The sequence below is a fragment of the Triticum aestivum genome, chromosome 2D (genome assembly GCF_018294505.1).
Source record: "Triticum aestivum cultivar Chinese Spring chromosome 2D, IWGSC CS RefSeq v2.1, whole genome shotgun sequence".
NCBI lineage: Eukaryota > Viridiplantae > Streptophyta > Magnoliopsida > Poales > Poaceae > Triticum > Triticum aestivum.
Window position 1 is genome coordinate 13,689,974 of NC_057799.1, and position 9,898 is coordinate 13,699,871.

At 51.4% G+C, this 9,898-nt stretch overlaps 1 pseudogene; it reads right to left on the reverse strand.

Moving 5' to 3' along the window:
• Positions 1 to 4,005: 4,005 nt before the first annotated feature.
• Positions 4,006 to 5,563, reverse strand: LOC123048275 (uncharacterized acetyltransferase At3g50280-like; annotated as a pseudogene).
• Between the last annotated feature and the right edge of the window lie 4,335 nt (positions 5,564 to 9,898).

A 9,898-nucleotide genomic window follows, 5' to 3' on the forward strand; every position in this document is an offset into this window, starting at 1 on the left:
TTCTTCGCACATTACTGGCTGGTCTCACGCGCGCATACATGTAGTTCTCACTCGCGCAGATCGCGGCTGTGTTGCCCGTGCGTGGCGAATCAGAGAGATAATGAGAGATCAATTATTATGCCAGAAAAATAGAGGTTTCATTGGGCACGGCGTAATATCAACGGACGTGCCTCGCTTGCACTGTACGAACAGAGTTTTTTTTTTTTGCTGAACTAACATGCATGTGTGTTTCAATGCACGGGCAAAAGTTGGTGATGTGGCACTACTGCTGGGGATGTGCCTAGACTGCTGAGGTGGATGGTTACATGTTGATTCGTGATGTGGATAGGCTGCATGTCAAGAGAAATGAGATAGTGGGGATGAACTATTTAGGTATTATAGATATCGCTGCAAAGCCTCGCATAAATTCAACTAATGCGAGCAAGAGTGAAAGAACTTGAACTCCGATGAATTGGTTCCAGCATAGAACCTAACCATATAAGTTAGGCTCAGTACACACCCGAGAGGATATAAAGGCAACATATAATAGAGGATAAATGAGAAACTCTCCGAGGAATTGATGATCACCAATTCAACAATCTTTTTGTTATATGCATTCATCAGGCTTATGCATTGATGATCACTTATATATGGACGTACAAAAGGGACAAATGCACAAGGATGATGGTGGAAAACGGAGCAGCAGCCCGACGTCCTCTCCCTCAAGCTCTTCCTATAGGGAAGACGCCCATTGGCCGCAGCGCCGCGTCTAGGATGATGGAGCAGACGTCGGCATATCCAAAATAAGGGTTTTTCTTGGTTTAACTTAACATATCCAAAATCATCAAAATATGTTGGGTGTTTTTTTAAGAAAGAACTCTATAAATCTCCTAATCATTGTGTTCGGACGATGCAACCAGCCATCTGGGTGCTGATTTGTCCAGTTTGCATCAAGTCGCTCGCCAAAGATACAAGTGAATCGCTAAACTGCAATCGTGACAAGTTGGATATTCCTTTCTGACACAAAGTATTCTTCTTTCATATCCAGCCTCAGTTTAAGTTTTAACAACATCCTTCAATGTTTGATATGTGTAATAGTGTGTATCAGTTTAACAAAATCAACAATTGTTGAGCATATATGCTATTCCCTCCTTTTCATAATGTAGTGCATATAGATATTTTAAGAAGTCAAACCTCCCCAACTTTGATCAAGTTTGTGGATAAAAATATTTACATCCAAATTGTCTGACATATATCATTAGTTTCACAATAAGACTTAGTTTCATACTCCCTCCATAAAGAAATATAAGAGCGTTTAGATCACTAAAGTAGTGATCTAAATGGTCTTATATTTCTTTACAGAGGGAGTATTTTATATATTTGGTATTGCAGATATAAATAGTTTTTCCTATAGACTTGAACAAAGTTGGTAAAGTTTGGCTTTTGAAAAAAATCTATACGCACTACATTATGAAACGGACGGAGTACATGATTCATAATTCATATTGAAGTTAAATATCTAATGCGAGAAGCCAAAGAAGTTTTCTAGGTAAAAAATACATGTAAGGTGATTATCTTGAAGTACGAACGCAACTTGCAATACAGGGATCTTCTTTTATTCATGCACTAGGAAATATAAATACTCACTGGACTCAGTTGCCATGCCCCTAGCTTTGCCCTTTTGATTAGGGATAACTTTTTCCTTACTAAAAGGGCAATATATCATTGCGTTATTACTTCCTTGCTTAGTTGGTTCTTAGACCAACACATAATATTGAGGAACCTGATATTTTTTTAGGGTTAACTCTATTGCATTTGTTTACTCAGAGGAAGCAACTGATAGGTGGGGATTCAGAGGAAGCAAATGATAGATAGGGACATTGTAGTTCTTCTTTCTCCAGGTGCTTACTTTTCTTGTGATTTCCTTTTATTATGCCAATGTCATTGCTCTCTACTCCTTTAATGATGTGTCTTTCATTTGGCAGGTTGGTATTGTAGATGTTGATATTTTTTAATATGAATTTGGCCAAACTATGCAAAGTTTGATTTGACATAAATCTAATACGCGGAGTAAAAAGGACCGGAGGGAATACTGCTTACTCAAATTCGTATACGGCCTATATGTACGAAGGAAATGTGACAATGGAAGCAACAGGTGTATTTCAATACAGATTTGTGTTCTATTTGGTTCCCTTAATTTGAGATCAACACAAATTTTTGTTCTGTGCCTATCGAGTGTCACATTTCCATTGCTTACATATAAGCAACAGATCCATTGTCACAGTTGTGTCCATGGCAATTTGTTTTGTAGGGGCATCTCCAACGCCGGCACTCAAACCGCTCGCAACGGTCCGGACCGCGCGATCCGGACGTGTTTTACCATTCAATGCGGGCCGGTGGGGGCAGGGGAGCTCTGGCGGGCGTCCGGACCACTGCCATGCCCGCGTCTGACTAACCTGGCCCACCCAAACCCTCCTCCCTCGCCCGCGTGCTTTCCCGCCGGCGCCAAAAGCCCGCATTCATGCTGCTGTAGAGCGGCCGCTCCGCATTGACGCCAGCCCAGAGCAGACGTGACATCTCATTGGCGCCGACATTGAAGCGGTGCACCAGACAAGGGTGCCGCCCGCACTGCGTCTCCGGTGTTCGTGCTTGTTCAATGCCGGAGAAGTTTATTGGACAGGACGGGACGGATATCTGCCACGCCCATTCAATGGTCGTTTGTCCATATGCCACCATTAAGCAGGCTCACCGGCTAATGAAACCACTCCGGTGCCATGCATTGAAGCACCCAGACGCTTGGGCTCACCGTAATCCGCTATTTAAAGGCGGCCACACCCCGCTAACTCCACGCCACCACACTTTCGCTCCACATCCTCCCCCTTGTACCACATCCGCCATGACTGCAAGTTCTAGCATTTTGTGGGAGAGCCTGACGTCGTAGTAGAAGCACGAGGTGGCCGCCCTTGCAGCCGCCTGGCAGACCCGCCGAGCCTGGCGGATCGAGCACGGCATGCCGGCCAGCTCGCCCGAGGTCTCCGACAACGACCCCATGATAGAGAGGGGCTCTGACGACGATTCCGTGCCGGACTTGCCGGACCCCGTGCTTGTGCGTGCCGTCTTGACCATGGAGAAGGCACGGGCGCACTTCGACGTCGCCATGGCGGAGGAGGAGGAGCCTGCCCCTGCGCCTATGTTTGTGTTCCGGCTAGCGCAGAAAGAGCGGCGGTACAACATGTTCCTTCTCGAGAAGCACCGGCTGGCAGAGGACCAAATCAGCGGGGTGCATGGCGGAGGTGTAATGCATTTAGTGCTAAACATTGGGGCAATGTCAACAATAGGATGACAGTCTTGGATGGACACGGCGGATTTGGATCTCGTGTTTTCATAGGAGTAGTAAATCCGTGCAAATATGTAACAATAGTGGTGTTGTGTGCGGCGTTTTGGTGCTCGGGCTATGAGAAGCCTTTAAAAAAAATCAAAAAACCATGTTACAAAGTTCAATTTTTTTTTTGAAAAAGTTATACATTGAAAAAAAGCCCCTTGAGTTCATGCCTACAAAGCTGCGCATATGGCCATCAATGCATCGCATAGCAAATGATCCTCCTTCACCGAGTACCCCGTCATCATGCTTACTCTAAAAAACAACAAGTTCAACAAAAAAGCTCAATGACATTTGGCCCAACACCTGCCGTGTGTGGTGTCTGCCATGGATATCGCCGACAAGGGGCGAAAGGTACCTAGTTTCGAAGGGATCCTGGGTGGACGGCGGCGTAGTTAAAAGATGACAGCGGCGTTGGTGGGGCTGCGGACGTCCTATGTTGCCTGGGAGATGGCTGGAGAGGTACAACGACGGCGGCGAATGAATAGGGTGCGGATACAAAGTAAGAAAGGAGCAGGGACGGATTGAAAGAAAACTGAACATGGCAAGGATTTGAGTGGGCTAGAAGTGTCAGAGTTCTACGTGGCGGCCGTCCAAACTCCCACAAATCCTCCTTCCCAACTTTCTTTCGGTTTGTGGAGAAACGAGCAATGCTACATCCATGGATTGATAGGGTATCACGTTGGATTGTAAAATAGGTCCGAAAGGTACAAACAGATGCTGGCTGTTTAAGGTCTATTTTGTGGGAACATTGTTGGCAGTCAGACGGGCTGAGACATGGGATCGCCAGCTCACTAGCATTACGGTTTGACTGCTGCATTCATGCCTGGGTGCACCTAGCTACTGTACCGACGCGTCCATCAGCTCTTGGTCGGCGACGAGCTTGGCGAGCGCACCAGGAGCGAGGCACACCTCCAGCTCCATTCCGCCGTCATCGCTGCCCTCGTACACCGAGACCAACCCGTCCACCTTGTTCCCGGCGCCGCTCCGGACGGCCACCGGCAGGCCCCACCCGAAGTCGTTGCCATACACGTCGAGCTCCGGCGAGCCGCTGGCCACCATCGCCGCAGGGCCGATCCCCCAGGTACTTGAAGCTGTGGTTCGCAGGCCACGCCGCGAGCTCGGTCCTCACGCTCGCCTCGTCCACAGCGGCCACGGCCCGGTTCAGGAGCCACGCCGCCCGGCCAAGGCGGCCTTCGCCCAGGATCTCGTCGGCGTCGGCCCTGCCGACGGCCCCTGCCGATGCGTTGCCCACGTAACCCTGCGGCATGCCCTTCACGAGTGTTCGGCATCCGACGGAGAGCGAGCACGTCGTCTCCTGGCCCGGCACACGGCACGCCAGATGTGCGCGGCCACGGCCTGCAGCGAGGAGATGGTGGTTGTGCCGACGCAGGCCATCGTCTCGGCGTTCGCTTTCGCCCTCAGCCTCTTCACGCTCTCTGAAGAGAAACGGAGCGAGCATTCCTGCAACGGCGGGCCCTCGAACCGCCTGACCATTTCCTCCGCCTTGGCGAAGGGGAGAGGGATCGGCACGGAGCAGCCGTCGAGGAACCACCTCTTGGGCACCGTGGGGATATCTTCTCCGGCAGCGGCGCCGCCGCTTCGGCTGATCTCCGACCACGTGTTGAAAAGGTCCCACAACGTTTCCCCGTCGGCGGCGCAGTGGTTGAGCGACATGGCGACGAAGACGCCGTCGGCGAGCTCGGTGACCTGCACGGCCAGGAGCGGCAGGCTGGGGTCCACGGCAGCGTCCGCGCCGAGCATCCCGTTGAGAGGGAAGAAGGACCAGACCACGCGCGGGATGACGCGGAGCGGGCCGGAGATGTCGGCGACGGCGACCCCGGGCGCCACGGCGTGGACGAACTCTGCGCCTTGGTCGTCGCAGCTGATCGAGATCGTCAGGCCCGGCCGAGCGTCCGCGCTGGCTACGGGCGCGACGGCGAAGCGGCCGGCGAGTGGGTAGAAGCGGGCCAGAGCGCGCGCGAAGGACGACGCAAGGTGTTCGACGGCGTGGGCGCTGCCGGCCGGAGGCTTGGGCACGACTACGCCCTTCTGCAGGTACTCCACAGTGATCCGCAGCAGGTCCCATGGCGTGAGGTGGACGGTCTCGGGCTCCGGCGGCCGCGAGCTCGCGTGGTGCTCTGGCTTGACCATGCGCCGGGACAAGATCTGCACGCCGTCGCGTTCCATTTTGATCGCGGGAGCAGTAGCCAGACTGTGAGTCTCTGCTTGATCGTGGCTTTGGGGCATGTGGTCATCCGTATACAAAGAAGCGCATACGCAAGATTTTTCTGGAAACGTGGAGAAGGTACGGGTGTCCAGGAGTAAGAGCAGAAAAAAAAGCACAAAAATTACAAAGAAGCCCTTGAGATCTTCTATGTCCATCCTCATCATCCTCGGCCACCATTGTCGGAGCTCCGTGAAGAAGAAGCGACTAAGTGCCATCGCACCTGGATCAGGAGGGGCATCAAAGCTTTGTCACCCTCGAGAGTAGCTGGCTAGCCTGCAACGGAGCTCTTGTCGTTGTGGCGCGTCGACCAGGGAGGCCCTGGTACACCTAGGACCCTAGTTCCATCACACGCCGCCGCTAAAGCGGAGAGGTGCCACCGCCGTCCTTGCACCTTTGCATTGCTACAAGCAACACCCTCAAGACCACCACTTACTCATGTACACGGTTACTCTAAGATGTATGCAAGCACCAAAGTCAAATCTTCAAAACTGTAGATTCTTTTCTTGTTTTTTATTTATGTTCATTTTTCTACTTTTTGCTCTCACTTTCTTAAAAAACACTTTTTATGTAACACTTGATTTCTTCAAATGCATGAACATTTTTCTAAAAGACATGAACACTTTTGAAATTACATGAGTATTTTGATATAATATATGAACACTTTTTAAATTGCATTTTTAAAGCAAAATACTCCAATATTCTTTTATATGCGTTTACTCTTGGTAAGAACTGCGTGAAATTTTCTAAGATGTGAACAAGTACAAAACAATTAGAAGATATTTTAAACTTTTGAAATAACATGAACATTTTTATAAATGTGTGAACACAGTTTTCGTTACATTACAAATTTTTAAGAAAAAAATACAAAATAATCTTATTTAAATACACGATTTTTGTTACCAGATCAAATTTTATGGGAAAAGAAAAGGAAACTTTACTTTCTTGAATGGGCCACACTGATTCAGCCCATTTACCGCCGGTCCTGGACGAGCGCTCTGTCTCGTGCCCATCATGATGCTTGGCCAACCAATCGACCCCTGCCCAACGAGGTAGTAGTATCACTGAAGGGAATGCAACAGGATGTGTGTGTCGGCCTGAGACTGAGATCCAGAGTCACTGGTGAACAGCAACGGCGACTCATCCACAGCGCCCGTCCTCTCCACCGTGCATGCATACCGTGCCCGGTGCTTAAAAGGCGGTGAGATACTGTGTGCTCGCGTGATTGGAACAGATCGAGGAATAAGACAGTGTACACACCAGCTCAACCCGTCCCTAGTACCAACAGTTAGCAATAAGAAGGCACTTGGTGCGCCGAAAATTCTGTTGTTCAGGTTGCGGTCACGAGCAAGCAACAGAAAGGTCATGGCGAAATAGCTCTACTTGCAGCAGCAGCTACAACAATAAGGCTAACTCCAACCCAACACCTTATTCGAAAAAAAAACCATCCAACCCAACATCACATTTGGTCCGTCCTTGTACGTTTGGGTCGAGGCGGACAAATAGCACGGCCGAAAGCGAGGCCTCTGACCCGAAATCTGTCTGCCGGGCGTCCGTCTGGACTCATTTCCGGCGCAAATATATGCCGATTTCTGTCGACACTCAACGAACGGACGCTTGTCCTCTTGAGGGTGTCCATCCTCGGGCCGCCTGTCAGACGCCCAACCACTTCCCGCCGGCCCAATTTAATCGGAACTCGTGGATGGGCCCGCATGTCAGGCACCCAGCCGACCCTGCCGAGGTCCTTTTTAATGGCTACCCACGTGCATGGACCGGCCAGTCCGCTTATCCACTTCCGTAGCCTTCCACAATCTCCCCCCCCCCACCCCCACCCAAGCGCCCGACAAGCCCGAGGCCGCGCCGCCCAAGCTCCACCCCTCGCCGCCAGCTATAGGGATGTGGAAGTGGATCCCGGGGAAGTCCGCGAAGCACAGCCATGAAGCGGGGTCGTCTTCCGGCTCGTCGGGGCCGAGAAACGCCGCCCCGCACCAGAGGCCCTACATGAAATTGGAGGTGTGCCAGCATTACTAGGACACGGCCAACTCGCTGCCCGTGGCTCGACGCGCACCTGACAAACAGGTGGTGTCTGAGCCCGGATCAGATGCATGTGCCGCCCATCCAGGTGAGCGGTCACACCCGTCTTTTGGAGATCAACCGTCGGTGAGCACGGCTGCCTTCAGATCTCATCCACGAGCCCAGGTTCGTCGTCGACTCGCTGATGTGGGACATGTGATTGCGGGACGAGCACGACATGCGGCGACAAACTTCTTTTTGCCGCGCGTGCTCCGAGCCTGCCACGCCTGCATGCTCGTGCTCTCGCACCACCCAGGATGCGCGGGCGTGCACGCGGCCGCGCTCGCTCACCCTTGACGTCCTCGCCAACACTCAGCGCCAAGGAGGAGGACGAGCTCTATCAAGAAGGCGCTTGAGGACTCCAAGCTCGAGTACGAGTGCAACCAGTGGGACGGCCTGGGTGCAGCTCGCGTTAGGCCGCATGCGATGTAGCCGTCCCGGAGTCGAAGGATGGGGCCGTTTGGGAGCCGCCAGCGATGCCCTGATACCCGGCATTGGAGGGCAGTCCTGGACGTGGGCATCGACAGTGTTGTGCACGTCGAAGTACGTGTCTACTCTGCCTTCTTGGATGGCCGCATAATCGTGGTCCCTATCCTCGGCGCGTGAGCAGCCGCACACGCCGCCCGCCCACCTGTGACAGCCACCGTCCTTCATCGACCTCATAGAGGACTACAACGAAGATGACTAGGACGGCAACGACGACAGGGACTGAAGACGACCAAGACGTCGAGGATGGCCGGTCTAGGGTTTAGTTTTAGTTTTCTTTTAATGTTTTCTTTTCTAGTTTAAGTTTAAGTTTGCCGTACGGCGGCCAGCACGGCCGGGACTTTTGGACTGAATGTAATATATAAGTTTAAGTTTAAGTTTAAATTTAAATAAAATATGCTCACTGTTTGAAATGCATCGGGCCTGTTGGGCGCACGGACGTAAACGGGTAATCATGTCCGTCTGACGGACCCAAGCGGACAAAATCCTGTTTATGTCGGCCGGTTAGAGTTGGCCTAATCAATCCGTGTGCACCAAACCGTTTATTGAACTGAATTTAACGTCCCAAGGCGCCACGGGCAAGGACGGTTACTGCCTTCCTTAGTGAGTGCCTCGAGTTACCAGTTCCGGCCATTCTGTTGCTTAACTTAGCTACCATACCATGCGTGATGGGTGCGTGCTCGATCGATCAATTGCTCGGGGAGGGAGATACCAATTGCAGCAATCACTATCGATCGGCGTCAATTTTACTGATGGTGATGGAGGGGGCACACGCAAGCACACGCCATGTCGACGACTTCATCCAGTTCGTCGTCTACAGATGGACCCCGACGCACTGACAGCACCCAGTCGGCGTCGTTTCCCCACCACCCCCCGGACGTGCTCCTGAAAGATCGCCGGGAAGCTGGATCCTTGCCGTTTCGGACTAACCAGGACTATCAACCAAGGCGTGTAGGTAAAAAGGTTTGAAACACGACGGCTGTGGCTTCCGGTAATTCAAGTCTGACCCAGCCTCATTTACACTTGATGAGATGAGCAGTAAATACAAAAGTATCCTAAAACAATTCTAAAATTTATGCATTTTCTTGGCATCAAAGATGAGAGTGTGATGCAAATTTTCATGCTTTTTGGGCATTCACCAAGCTCTAGGCAAAAAAGACAAAATCAGCCCAAACAGTGTACTTGTTCAAAGTTTGTTTCTATTTAGTATCTAGGCATGAGTGTTCCTATTTAGTGCATCCTAGTCTAAATTATCGTCAGCGTTCGTTTCCATGTCCGGCCAGCCAGGAGCCCCCAAAAACGGAGCTCCGGCTCTGCCTCCGCGGCCTTTAAGCGGCTAATCAGCCGACAAGGATGAGCCCGCCAAGCTTAGCCTCAGCGGGAGGGGAAGAGCGGTAGCCTTCCTATGGTCAGATCGCCAGCATCCTCCCATGCTCTACTCTGTCTCACTGCCGGCGATGCCCGCTGACGTGCCGGCATCACTGTGGCACTGACAAGCATCGCGCGGAAAATCACGTAGGCAAGGTAGGTGGGCTATGTTTGCCAGACGCAGATGTGGCAGCGGTCCGGACCGATGCAGGCCCGCTTGAATGAGAAAACACGCTCGAGCCGCGTGGTCCAAAGGGTTGCGGGCGTTTTCTAATCTAATGACTTAAAAGGTTTGTAGATACAACACATGAGATACAATATATTGAGTCTACATAGTATCTACAAATTTATCCTCATCACCTCCCAGTAAGAAGAAGCCGGGCACG